Below are 14530 nucleotides of genomic sequence, written 5' to 3'. Positions count from 1 at the left end.
CACTTAAAGACATAAAATACAAATTATATGTAAATATATATATAAATATAAAATATATACACGTGGGTGTATCAAGAAAGTAACTGTCATACGACATTTCTTTTAAGAAATTTTTTTTTTCTCTTTTTAAAACAGTAGGTCCTTGTTGGTTATCTATTTTAAATACAGTAGTGTGTACCTGTCAATCCCAAACTCCCAATCTATCCCTCCTCCCCCACCCCTCTCCACTGGTAACCATAAATTCATTCTCTAAGTCTGTGAGTCTGTTTCGGTTTTGTAAATCAGTTCATGTGTATCATTTTTCTTTTTTAGATTCCCCATATAAGCGATATAAGATATTTGTCTTTCTCTGTCTTACTTCACTTAGTGTCACAGGACATTTTAAAAGCCATGTACTCCAAAAATACTTAACTGGAGAAGCTCCTAAATGTAGCATGCATAACTGTTTTCAGAGACTCAAGTAAGTTTTCCAAAATACAATCTTTCCATGTTCTCCTCCCGCAAAGTAGCCCTCCACCGAGCACAGTCCAGAGGCTGGTCCAGGAATAGACATTTGAGTTTGAAACTTGCCAGCTCATAGAAGTGCTATGACCTTCAGCAAGCCCCTCTCCCATTTTTCTTGAAGGTGCAAACAATACAGAGAACCCCTTCCAAAATCCTCTTCTCATAGGAAGAATCCTGGCTGCAATCCCTTCTTCCTCTCTCCACTTTTCTGCCTCTGTGTAAGCTTCCCTTCCTCCATCTCCTCTCCTAAGAATCCTTTCTCTGGTACCTCTTATGTGTATCTCCTTTATTCTACCTCAGCATCAACTGTATTAATAATAAAGGTGACCTCAGTCTCCAACTGCCAACCTCCTCCCTCGCATCCAGTTCAGGCAGGTGAGAGGTATGCTATTTACTGGGCTCTCTCAAGCCCCCAAAGGCCAGTACTAACTCCATGACTTGCTTGCAAAAGAAGGCCACAAACACACACCCAGTTGCCTCCAGAAATGTTTTGAAGAGCCACAGGAGGCGACGTAAAGAGTTGCCAACATCAGACGCACCGCAGTCACCCCCACTCCAGACCGAGCTGGTCAGGGCTCAGCATTCCAGAAGGAAAAGAAAACAGGCAACTTCACAGGCCAAGAATGATCTTAGAAAAGTCAGACTACTGTATTAGTAAAAAGTAAAAGAACTAATGATGGTCTCTTCCTGCCTTGGGTACTGAAAGTGGATTTATCATCAGATTTCACACACAACTTCTGAATGAAGACGAGGTTTTGGAGGATTTAAGTAATTCACCCAAGATCACATAGTTACTAAGAGGCACAGCCAAAATTCCAATGCAGATCTGTCTGTCCAGGTCAGAAACCTGAACCCTGCATGGAGTTCAAGTCCATCCAAGTTCACATGACCTACCCAAGGAACCAAGGCAGTCTCGCCTGCCAGGAGAGGGGCAGGGCTTCAGAGCTGAGACCCAAAGCCGTCACTTACCTTCTCAAAAGTCCCAGCCTTAGTTATCTGTAACATGAAAATGACAACGGTATCCACCTTATAGTTATCATGAGGTTAAAATGAAATAATGATGTCTTTGCTTCACGCCTGGCACATAGTTAAGTGCAATAAACATCAGATCGTGTTACTAAGAGGATGACTGTCATCTAACAGCAAAAGCAATGAGAACAGATGGAGAGGCCAACTGAGTGTGGAGTCAGAGCTGACCTCAGGATTTAGAAGTCCCAAATGGGGTAGTAGTAATTATCTCTGAATAGAACAAGTGAAATATAAACCTGGGCTGCCTCACACCATAACAGAGTTTTCTAAATCCCACAATCAGGAAGTTTTTCATACCCAGTGAAAATCAGACATTTAAGGTTCAACCTAAAGCAATATGGTAGAAACTTCAAAGAAACTATTTTTTGACCTCACAATGGAGAAATAAAACCATGTCAGAATTTTTTCCTACAAGTCACAGAACAGATTTATCTTTCTCATTTGGTCAGTTTCAGCTCACTTGACTTTACAATCTGGAAACTAGATCAAGTTGTACAAGGAGATTTAACATCACTCTATGAGTTAAAAAGTTCGTTCCCATAGATAAAACCATTTTAGACACAGGTACTGACCTGGAGAGATCTCACGCACATACATATGACCTCAAGTATCGAAGACTGAAGGGGGAGAAAAATCAGCAAACTGCCAAAATTTAGTCGACTATGGACATCAACAATTATCCTCAAATATCAGTGCTAGCTGGGAAATTATACTGTGTTTAAAGATGCCAAAGTTTTCATTTCTAAATCGACAACATCAAAGAAATAACTTAAGCCTCAAGAGCTTCAGAAATAAAAGATACACTGTCTTCCCTTTCCTTTTTCTCTCAAAAGTCAGCATTACCCTCTTCACATCTGTACCCTTAACAATACGGATGATTCTTTTATGTGGAAGTCCACCTGGCCTCTTGTACTCTTAGGAGTCCCCACATCTGCCATAAAATAAAGGCATGCATCTTGTAAAACTAAATTATAAATTCATGCCACTTATTTCTAACTTTCACCCTTTCCCCATCTGCAAGACGATTACAAGGAAAAGCCCTTTATTAAAAGAGAAAAATAAGAGCGAGCCCGTTCTGCTTCTATAGCAGGAACAAGGCACAGAAATAAGACATAAAAGTGACAGCAAACTGAGGCGAGGTGCTCCTGTTACATGGACCCCGTCCCGTGCCCACTTATTCTGAAGATGCCCTCCTCCTGCAAAGAGTCGCGCCTTCCCTCAGCTTCAGGACATGTGGACAAGGAATTCCACACGTGCTTTTTTCAAAGAATATCTTTGCCGAAGATTACCTGACATTTTTATCTCCTTTCTCTCTCTCTTTTTTAACTTTGGCCATCTTTATTCTCTGTATATAAAACAAAGAAACACAGTTCGAAAAAGTGGCTAGTAAGAGGAAAGAAATTTCACTGGAAATGAGAAGACCTTGGCTCAGGTCCCAGCCAGGAGCTCCCACGTGACACAAGGCTTGGTCTCCTCTTCAGCAAATCGAGGGGGCTGGGCTGGATGATGCCAAGATCCTTAGAAAAGCCCTCGGGGATGCCCAGTCCTCCTTCCCAGGAAAATTAAATCGATCTGTGAATATCAGATACACCCTTTAAAAAAAATTCAATTCAGTAACTTAGATATAAAAATGAATTAACTGTAACCAACTGTTCTGGCCATTCACAAATGTTATCCATCCAAAACACATCATTTCAGACGCAATGCTCCTCCTCTTGGGAACAAGCCCAGGGGCTCGGGCCCCTGCCTCACAGCCCTCGGCTGAATTCGGTGTGGCCCAGCTGCACGGGGGGGGCGGGCAGCCAGCTCAGAAGAGTCTCCCCTGAAGACCGTGATCCAGGAGGCCGGGCCAGGTTTGTGTGCCAACAGGCGAAACTCAAAGATCAAGAGAGTTCAAAGAGCGGGGCAGGAGAAACTTACTGCAAGAGTCAGGAAAGGCTTCGAGGGCTGGGGCTCCACCGACAGCAACCCTCAATGGAAACTGAACCAAGGCACCTCCAGCCAAGGTAACAGCTTGAGGAAGCACAGGTCACTTTGGAGAACACCCTCTGAGCATCTGGTGGCTCCAGCCAGATGCAGAGCCGGGAGCGCAAAGCCGGGCGGGGCGGTGTGAGCAGGGAGGAAGGAGAGCGCAGACGGGAGGGCAGCCCTGAGACTGAGAAGGCAGCCCTGAGACTGAGAAGGCACTGCCACTGACAAGGCCACTGCACTGTTAATCCCCTGGGACCCTGAGCAGGACAGAGGGACTTGTAGGACTCAGCTGCTATTCCCAGGGACCTTGGAGGAATTCAGCACTTCTCTCTTATGCAATGGAACCGGAACCCACCCCTGTACAGATATAAGAAGCCCCAGCCTGCAGCAGCCCTTAGGAATCCTGCCCACAGTCAGACTGGCCACCGCAGGGCAAGGCCTGCACAGCCCCACCAATGGCACTGACGCTGCCCTGAGTACCGCTCGGATCCATCGGTACCAGCTCTAGGGCCTTCAGTTGAAGAACAAATGGCCCGGGCTGCACGATTTATGAAATGAGTTCTGTAACTACACGAGTTATAAAATTCTACATCATAATTGTGGTAGTACAAGTTGTGTTCTGCTTTACTTTTTTTTTGTTTTTTGCGGTACCTGGGCCTCTCACTGCTGTGGCCTCTCCCGTTGCAGAGCACAGGCTCCAGACGCGCGGGCTCAGCGGGCATGGCTCACGGGCCCAGCCGCTCCGCGGCATGTGGGATCTTCCCGGACAGGGGCACGAACCCGTGTCCCCTGCATCGGCAGGTGGACCTTCAAGCACTGCGCCACCAGGGAAGTCCTCTGCTTTACTTTAATTAAAAAAAAATACTTCTCCCCAGAAGTTTATGGAAAGGAAAAAAATATGAAATACACAGGCATGTCTACTTAAGTCAGAAGTGTCATTCTTCCTGGTAAATTAACGATTCGCAAAGAACCGCTTAAAAATGGAGGCAGAGAGACTCCCTGGCGGTCCAGTGGGTTAAGACTCTGCTCTCTCCCCAACAAGAGCACAAGTTCAATCCCTGGTTGGGGAGCTAAGACCCCGCAAGCCGCAAGCCAAGAGGCGGGGGGGCGGGGCGGGGAATGGAGGCAGAAACCCGTATTCTTCCCCATTAAATTCCCAGAGGGGAAAAAAGTCATTTGGTAGCAGACAATTTTCCTAGTTTCTTCTCCTATAGAAGCCCTGGGCTTCAAAGTTGAGGAAAGTCCTTGGAGCAGTACCAACAGTGGTCTGTTGGAGGCGGTCTCACTGACAAGAGATCTGGGATTTTAAGCCACCTGGCGCGGTGATGGCCAATCCCTCCAAGGCCAGGACAAAAGTCCTCCACAGCAGTCTGTCCCCTGAGTTGCTGATGCCCTTCTCCATCCACAGAGGAGGTGTTCCTTCTCTCAAAGACGACCCCTACCTCGCCTTTCTGCGTGGGTCCTGAGCTGATTCCAGGGCCTCCCAGCCCCATCCTGCCCTCCCCAGGGTTTTCACCATCTCCTTACCCACGCCGTCTTTCTCATCCACTTACACACGTGTAACTCACGCCCCCTCACTTGAGAAGAGGCCCTAATGCTCCTCACCTGCTGCAAGCCCTCTCTGCCCTTTGCAGCAAGCTTCCGGCGCGAGGGACCGATGACGGCAAGCACGTCCACTGAGCACTAGCAGTGCACGGGTGCTGTGCCAAGGGCTGATTACCCCGTGTAACCCCACACACCCCATGGGTGCTGTCAGTACCACACACAGGGACACAGATGCGCTGAGCGCTTGAGTGACTTGCCGAAGCCCATGCAGCCCACTTAGAGGCCGGTGGCTGAAGGGGACCGTGAACCCGGCTCAGAGCCCCTCCCCATGCTGCCTCCGGCCCCCTTCTCTCCCGCATCGCGCCCCTCCCTCACCAAGACTGCTCTTGCTGAGGTCTCCAGGGACAACAAGCTGTGAGCTCGAGGGCCGCGCTGACTCACTCTAGGGGCTACTCTCTCCCGAAGTGCCCTCCCTTGGTTTCTAGGCTGTCTCGCCCGGTCTTCCTCCCCCCACCCCACGGGTCTCCCCCTTCTCACCTCCCCCAGGTCACCCCTTCCTCCGCCCTTCCTCAATTCTCACTCTTTCTGGACCCTCACACTCACCCCTTAGGCTCACCCATCACCAACCGGGTGATGCTTCCCATACAGACATCTGGATTTTTCTGACTGTCCAGCATCTAAGCTTCCTTACCACATTCACAGATTTCCCACTGTCAGCCCTGCTGAGCTGTGAAAGGGCCAATTACAGGTGACCTTGAACAACACTGGGGCTCAGGGGCTCCGCCCCCACACGGTCAAAAGTCTGCCTTACCTTTACAGTCAGCCCTCAGGATCTGCCCCCTAGCTGCGGTTCTGCGCCCACAGGTTCGATCAACTGCGGATCGTGCAGTCCGTATTGATAGAAAGAGAGCACGTTTAAGTTCACCTGCACAGCTCAGACCCGAGTTGTTCGAGGGTCAACCGCCCTAGTTTTAGTGGCCCCGCTTGCTGCCGGGCGCCAGCACACGACCTAGACTTGGCCAGGTTCACCGGCCCGGGGTAGGGCAGCAGCTAATGATGCCACAAGGAAGGAAGGAGGTGGGGCTGTTCTGGGGGAGTAACCACCACAGACGGGGGGCCGCAGGGCCCGGGGCGTCCTCAGCAGTCTCCTTCCAGGACACGCTCTGGCTGTGGTTCTCGCTGCAACGTCCCCTTCTTGCTTGTTTGTTTTCTGAGCCTGGTTCTTAAGTCTTCCTTGAGATTCTGTACTCTGCCTAACATCTTCTCAATGAATTCCTTTTCTGCTTAAATCAGCCAGGGTTGGTTTCTGTGGTCTGACTGATTCATTTCCCAAGCCTGTGTATCTGTGGCCTGGACTCCTCTGCTGAGCTTCTGACTTGTGCTTCCAACTGAAGCGGACACCTTCCCGCAGACGGCCCCCCGGAACCCCCAAACACAATCCAAGATGGAGCTCAGCGTCTTCCTTGGTCTCCCCAGTGGTTCACAGCCCTGTCTGCCCCTCCTGGTGAGCGACAGCCAACCCGCCCAGCCGGGAGCCCTGCTGACACCCTGACTTCTCTACCTTTCTTAACTCCACACGTGGCCGACACTGAGCGCCGTCCTGGCATCTGACACGCTGATACCACACAAAGCCATCCTCTCCTTCTAGTCTCACTAGCAGGACCTTACATTCAAAAGACGTTACATTTGCACGTTAAAGAATTTTAAAATATATTATTGTGTTTACACATTTAACCATACCACAGTCCACATGCTATAAAGAACGCCTTTAGTTAAGTGGTTAAATAACCATGCAAAAACCTATAAAAGAAAAGGCCAGTAATTAAGCGTATGTTTCCTACTCCCAGCCCAACTTTCTCTTTACTGTAAAACATGGCTTCTCATCTATGGTTGAAAGACTTAACATCTTTTCCTAGACTCTACTACATGTTAAAATAGTTTAAAATGATTTTTAAACCTGAAAAATACAAAATACATTTTGCACTACCTTTCAGCTCTAAGACAAGTTAGCATGAAAAAGTAAATCAGTACTAGACGTCTCCAGCAGTAACAGTCTTGGCCAGATGCTACACGTGGTGAAGAGGAAGCCAAACAGAAATTCACACAAATGATAAGTGAGTGGGGAGACTGGGAATGAAGGCCTTTTCCTCCTCAATCATAAGTGGACAATGCCAGTTGGTGCAATACTGTAGCTATATTTAGAAAACCAACCAACCAACCTGCCCATATAAATTTAGATATTAGTTCTCTGAACATGAGCAAGCTGGTTTTGTCTTTTTTTAACTGAAGAATTGTTGACTTACACTATTGTTAGCTTTGGGTGTACAGCAAAGTGATTCTCATATATACACATTCTTTTTCAGATTCTTTTCCATTATAGGTTATTACAAGATACTGAATATAGTTCCCTATGCCATACAGTAAATCCTTGTTGTTTATTTTATATATAGTAATGTGTATCTGTTAATCCCATACTCCTAATTTATCCCCTGCCCTTTCCCCTTTGGTAACAGAAAGATACTCACTGACATGAGAACAAGCTATTTTTTAAAGCTCAACTATGACCCTTTAAGCAACTTGGTATATAAACATCACTTTTTCTTCAACAAAATAATTTTACTTCCTAACACACGGCAAACATATATATCCAATGTGTACTCATCTTGCACATTTATTCACAGATGACTTCCAAACTACAACCGCCTTGATATTTAAGCAGGAACTAAATGTTACCTTAGTTGATATGAAAAATGCTTTTAGATGGATAACAGTATGAATATACTGGATTGGTCATAGCAGAATTTGATTAATTAGATTAGTTCTATAAATTTAAAGCTTGGGAAAGCCATTACTTTTGCACCTGACGCTTTCAGACGAATAGGATGCAGCAATATCGGCTTGTATTCCAGAGAAATTTCTTTAGTTTTTCTGGTGATGGAACCACCATCACCAGAAAAAAGCAGCAATGTCAAACCCCACCAACACTAATTCCTTCACTCTACCTGCATTAGACATTACCGCAGCCAAGGCAGTTTGACCTAAGAATCCAAAGAAGAATAAGAGGCGGCCTAACTTCCATGGGCCTACAGTCTCACGTATCACTCAAGGTGGAGCACAGGCCATAAGAGGGAAAGATGCTGTGAAGCAGGTTCGGAAAAGCTTTCTGGACGAGACAGCATTGAACAGGGCCAGAAGGCTGCATATGCCGTGTTCAGGTGAACATGGAGGAAGGGGTTCCCGACAAGGGAAACAAGTGAAGGCGCACGGACTTCAGGAAGGTTGGTAACACAGAAACGGAAGAACCTAAGGGGATTTCTTATAGCTTCTTGGGAGGATGAAAGAGTAATCCTATATACTTTCAAGGTCCAGAACAACATTTTAATTCAAACACAATGCACTGATTGACTTTTTTTTTTAAATCCCAATGTGAGCAAATACATCAAAACAATTTCAGGCAATTACAAAGAATATTAGCAATATTGTCTAAAAAAATCTAATGAAGGGTTTCCCTGGTAGCGCAGTGGTTGAGAGTCCGCCTGCCAATGCAGGGGACGTGGGTTCGTGCCCCGGTCCGGGAGGATCCCACATGCCGCGGAGCGGCTGGGCCCATGAGCCATGGCTGCTGAGCCTGAGCATCCGGAGCCTGTGTTCCGTGACAGGAGAGGCCACAACAGTGAGAGGCCCGCGTACCGCAAAAAAAAAAAAAAAAAAAAAAAAAAAAAAATCTAATGAAAAATGCCTAAGCGTTTTAACTGTCCTTCGAAGGGCCAGCCCTCCTGGCCACGGCATCAGTGCATTGCAAAGAGCAAGGATTCACGTGCTCTGAACATGCCCCTATTCAACAACCTCAAGTCCTCTCCCTTTAAAAGAGAAAAACAAAATCTACCCTCTGAATGCAAATTTTTTTTTTGAAAATAGGAATGTAGAAGAAGCTTTGTGATTGGCCTATCAGGCTTCCCACTTAACATACTAACACAGAGCCCACACTTGCCCACAGCGCATAACTCACTACTGCCAAGCTCACAGCTTACACGATAGAATCCCACCATCAGCATGGCTTAAACCCTGATTTTTCTCATGTGAAGCCCAAGGCTTACTGACGCTGGAGAAACCATCCCAAGTGTGCCCCGAAAAACAAGGACTTCTTAACACAAGCCAGAGACTGGGGTTTTCTCCTAGGGATGGAGGGGCTGGTAACTTTAAAATGTCTTATGTCAAAACCAACTTGCCCGGGCTTCCCTGGTGGCGCAGTGCTTGAGAGTCCGCCTGCCGGTGCGGGGGACACGGGTTCGTGCCCCGGTCCTGGAGGATCCCACATGCCACGGAGCGCCTGGGCCCATAAGCCATGGCCGCTGAGCCTGCGCGTCCGGAGCCTGTGCTCCGCAACGGGAGAGGCCATAGCAGTGAGAGGCCCGCGTACCGCAAAAAACAAACTAACAAACAAAACAAAACAAAACAAAAACCCACCAATTTGCCCTTGAGAAATAATGGTCACGGTGTCATGGTTTCTCCACTTCCACTTTGTTTTTGGCTGGGCACATTTCCCAAGCTCCCTTGCAGCTAGGTATGGCCATGGCACCAGGCTCCAGCAAATGGGATGTAGGGTACTGTGGCGGGTGTCGGGAACCCTCCGGCCCTCCCTCCACCCTTCCTCCCATCCGCTGCCACGAACACAATGCCGCCACCTCGCACCCTGAGGACCACGCTGGTGCCCTAGGAGAAGGAATGCGGGGATCCTGGGGGAGCGTGGACCCCTGAAGACTGCCTTGAGCCAGAGGCAGTGTAAAGCATGTTTTAAACCTCTGGTACTTTTGTAGCTCTGTTACCTCGAAAGATAAGTCTAATTGAAACAGCCTCGCCCTTTTCGAACATCGGAACTGTCAGGGGCCACTGCTCAACAGAACTAACACTCTCCAAGAGCCCCACCCTCCCAGCCTCTGCTTGCCCTGGCGAGGTGGGTCCAGCAGTGCCAGGCTTTCATGTGGTCCAGAATCAGAGCTTCCCGATAAATCAGCAGGCTGAATGGCTACAGCAATCAAAGTAACCCAAACCTGACAGCAAAACAAAAACTCTAAGCAAAGAAAAGACGGTTCCTGCTGTCCCACACTGCGAAAAGCCAGTGACTATGGGGGTGGCCTGTGGTGGCTCTGGTCACACACTGGTGCCAACTGAGAAACGCCTGTATAGGAACTACCCTCAGGACCGGTAATACAGAAATTACCTTCTAGTTTAGAACCTATTGTTCTACCTCGCAACTGCACATGTAGAGACAAGTCTCACACAGGGACCTGTCAGGACCTCTGTCAGACACTTCAGGGAACCCAGATCCATGTGACCACAGCAGAAATAAAAGAGGTGCTGTAAGGAACACACAGGTGATGTCCCCACCTGGCCTTCTAGGAATAAAGTCTGGGAAGGGGCCTCGCCAATCAGAGCCCGACACCAAATACACTGCGGGGAGGGCAAGGAGTAAAAATTATTCTACTCTTGAAAGACTTGGAACTTCCTCAGTCATTGATACGCATGACTTTCTTCCCCAGGGCGCCTGCAGGAACCCTACAATGGGGAAAGGCTATCTTCCTGCCCTACCCAAAGTCCTTCAACACTGTGACAAAGTGCAGAGCTCATGCAAAACCAGAAGAGGAAAATCGAGGCCAGACTATGTCCTGTTTCCTAGTCAGGCTTGGGAGAAAGGAGTCCAAAAAAGGTTACAGCGGTGAAAGAAAGAAATGTGCTGAATTCCCAGGGCCTAGAGTCACTGGGTCCCCAGCAGAGACCAACTCACAAAGGTAGAATCAATGAGCTAGATGAGTACAAGAGATCATTTGTGTGACCAGAATTTCAGTTTCCGGTATTATAAAGTTAAGATATCACCCCTAGATCCACTGTGAAGATTAAATGAAATCTGTGTGTAGAGAGCTTTGCAAAGTGCCTGGGGTGTGGTGGAGGGGGGTGTCTGTTCTAAGGGCAGCAGAAAAGCAAAATGGTAAAGATTCATGTTCCGGTTTCCACGGACTCTCCAGAAGCAAATCAGGACAAGATCAAAAAATGTTTCAGAATTTCACGTACTGAGGAGGGGGCGGCTTGAGTCTGGGAGGTGGACTGAAACGCCTCTGACAACCCCTGAGAGCTGACAGCACCGGCTGCTCTCCGCTGGAACAGCAGCAAAGTAGCAGGAGCCTCCCTTTCAGTTCAGCCCAGGGAACTTAATTGTTCTTAATTATACAGATGCCACTCATATGTAAATAGTGCATGAAGGGTTTTCCTTTTAAATTGTAATTTTTCTTTCAAACCTTGAAGCACTGAAGTGTTACTGCTGAAGAAAGAATGGCCCTGAGGTCACGGGGCCCAGGAGAGAGGCACCTGGGCACAACCTGCCCTCCCTTTGTACAGCCCTGCGGGCTGGTTACCCTCCCACTGGCCGGGCCTGCCCGGGTCTTGCTCCCAGGTCTCTAACACCCTCCCCTCTCCTTGCAGCATTCTCCAGCCCAGACAAGCACAGTGTGAATCCCCCCACCACGCGTTCCAGAGCCCAGCAGGGCAGGGAGGAACAAGGATCAGCCAGCGGCAATGTAGCTTCAGCCCTTCAATCCTTCTGTCAATGAACTCCAATTGCAAAAGAAGTCCAGCGTGCTCCAGTAAAAACTGTGTTGCTAAGATAATAATACAACTTGGGGGGGCGGGGAAAGTAAATAAACGGAAACAAAACTGTCCTGGGCAACATGATTAAAACTAAAAACATACAGAGGAAAATGAAAAGGCAATAACCAAAATATTAACAGGCCATGTTAGGATGGAGGAATACTAGTAACACTTCCCCTTCCGCCCAATTTTCCAAATTTGTTACAGGGTTCAATGTCTTTGAGAATATTAACAGTTTTCAGTTATGTGCTTTTAGAAAACTCAAGAGCCACAGGAAGGTACATTCTTCTTAAATACAACCGGTAATTATTTCTTTTTATCATTCAAGTAACACATCTTCACATTTACAAGTTATGTGAAAGCTAACGGAAGTGTCAACTCTCAAACACTTCTGGTTACTCTGCTCCACTTCCCGGACTCTCCAGGCTCTGCCTCCTCCACCTCTTTCAACAGAGACCCCCAGGCTCCAGCCCCAGGCCTTCTTCTTCCCCACCTACAACCACTCACCGGCCGATGTGACCCAGTCTCCATCACCTGAAATTTACATCTGGGCCCAGCCCTCTCAGCAATCCCAGTACTCCAGCTGCGACCCACAGGTCTACTGGGATGTCTAAAAGACATTAAAAAAACTCTTCACCCCTGCATCAACAGCCGTCTTGGCTCAGCTGTTCCAGCCAATAATCTTGGAATCATCATTGACTGCTCTCCGCCTTACGCCCCACATCCTTCTACTGGAAATCCTGTGAGCTCTGCTTGCAAAACAGATCCAGAACCACACCGCCTTCCCACCTCCACCCAGGCCTGGGCACCACCCTCTCCTGATCTTTTGACCACTGACTGCAATTAACTGGGCTCAAGTGGCCTTCCCACGGTCTAGGTCAACACCGGCCAGGACAGCCTTTTTGAACCGAATTCAGCTGGTCTCACCGCTCTGCTCAAAGCCCCTAAAGACTCCCCATCTCACGGGTCTCACAGGAACTAACTCCACAGCACACCCTCCCCGTGACTCACCTTCAATTCCCCCCCCACCTTGGGATACTCTGCTGTAGCCCAAGGTCTTCTGGCTGCTCTGTGAACACTCCAGGCACAAATTCCCACCTTTTAGGCCTCTGCACTGGCCATTCTGTCTGGAACATTCTTTTCCCATGTAGCCTCATGGCAAGCTCCCTTACCTCCTCCAAATCTTTGTAAAATCTCACCCAGACACTCTGCTTATAATGACAGCCCCACCCCATGGTCCTCATCCTCTTTTTTCTTGCCCTGTCTTTCAACTTTCTCCACACTACGTATCGCCTTCAAACATCCATACAATTCAGTTGTTTATTATACTCAGATTTGCCGTCTCTTTCCCACACCCTATTAGACTGCAAGCGCCACCGGGACAGGGATTTTGGTCTGTTCTGTGCAGAATGTGTCCCAAGCATTTAGACAACAGTTGCTCAATAGCATTTGCTGCATAGGAGAAAAACTCTTCAACTGGTGTCACGGATTTTTAAAATCACAATCCAGGTCTCAGACTATCTTTCTAATTACCCAGTATAAAGTTAGCCTCACCAAAATATATCAGAGACCACAGGAAATGTCATGAAAAAAGGTTTCCTAAATTTCAATATAAACCTTGACCAAATCTAACTGCTTAATAAAGGAGAAACAGGGCTTCCCTAGTGGCGCAGTGGTTAAGAATCTGCCTGCCGATGCAGGGGACACGAGTTTGAGCCCTGGTCTGGGAAGATCTCATATGCCGCGGAGCAACTAAGCCCGTGAGCCACAACTACTGAACCTGCACGTCTGGAGCCTGTGCTCCACAACGGGAGAGGCCGTGACAGTGAGAGGCCTGTGCACCGCGATGAAGAGTGGCCCCCCCCTTCGCCGCAACTGGAGAAAGCCCTCGCACAGAAATGAAGACCCAAACACAGCCAAAAATAAATAAATTCATTTAAAAAATAAAAAAGGAGAAACAAACTATGTATAGAAAAATTTTTTAAACCAATGTCAGATGCCATGGAGCAACTAAGCCCACGCGCCACAACTACTGAAGCCCACGTGCCACAACTACTGAAGCCCGTGCACCTAGAGGCCATGCTCTGCAACAAGAGAAGCAGCAATGAGAAGCCTGCACACCACAAAGAAGAGTAGCCCCCGCTCGTCTCAACTAGAGAAAGCCCGCGCACAGCAATGAACACCCAACACAGCCAAAAATAAAAATAAATTAATTTTTTTTAAGTTACCTTTTAAAAAAACAAAACAAAACAAAAACCAATGTCAGGCAAGTTATATTTTTTATTCACCTTAAAAAGAAAAAAAAGTCAGGTCTAGTCATGCCAAGGGTATACAAATTAGAGTGACTTACTAAATTACAAATGCCACAATTTTTAATAAAATGCCGAGACAACTAAAATTAAGAAACAGAGAGGATATTGAGTCTACTGAGAGAAATAAGGCCTTGAATCAGGCACTGAACCATGCAGAGATTAGGCTAGGACCTAGGACCGTAAGAAGAGACCCTGTCTGTTAACCCCTGGCTTGGGGAGGAGCTTCAGGAAGCAGCATCCCAAGCCTGGGCCTATTCAAACCTTCTAACTAACATCAAAGCAACAACATGCCTGAGATGTCCACTCTGGTTCCATTGCTTGAATGAGTGGATTCATAATCCCAGAAGGAAGAAATAAATCTAAGCCTATATAAATAAACAGCAGGTACCCAAAAATAGAGGCAAGCTGAGGTGACGCCCGGCACCTGATCCTAAACCTCACTTCTGCTACCTCAGCTGCACCCCGGGTTCAAGCCCCAGTGGGGAGATATGTCCCCCACACCCACATCCAGTGCCCCAGCTACCGTG

General features: G+C 47.6%; 1 protein-coding gene across 8 annotated transcripts in view; it reads right to left on the bottom strand.

Annotated features, from left to right (window-relative positions):
* TMEM131L (transmembrane 131 like) overlaps positions 1-14530 on the bottom strand; it is a 160360-nt gene that overhangs the window by 91128 nt on the left and 54702 nt on the right. The window lies entirely within an intron of this gene.

The sequence above is a fragment of the Kogia breviceps genome, chromosome 6 (genome assembly GCF_026419965.1).
Source record: "Kogia breviceps isolate mKogBre1 chromosome 6, mKogBre1 haplotype 1, whole genome shotgun sequence".
NCBI classification, from domain to species: Eukaryota; Metazoa; Chordata; class Mammalia; order Artiodactyla; family Physeteridae; genus Kogia; species Kogia breviceps.
The sequence above is the reverse complement of the archived record's forward strand: the minus strand, read 5'-3'. Positions and strand labels throughout refer to the sequence as shown.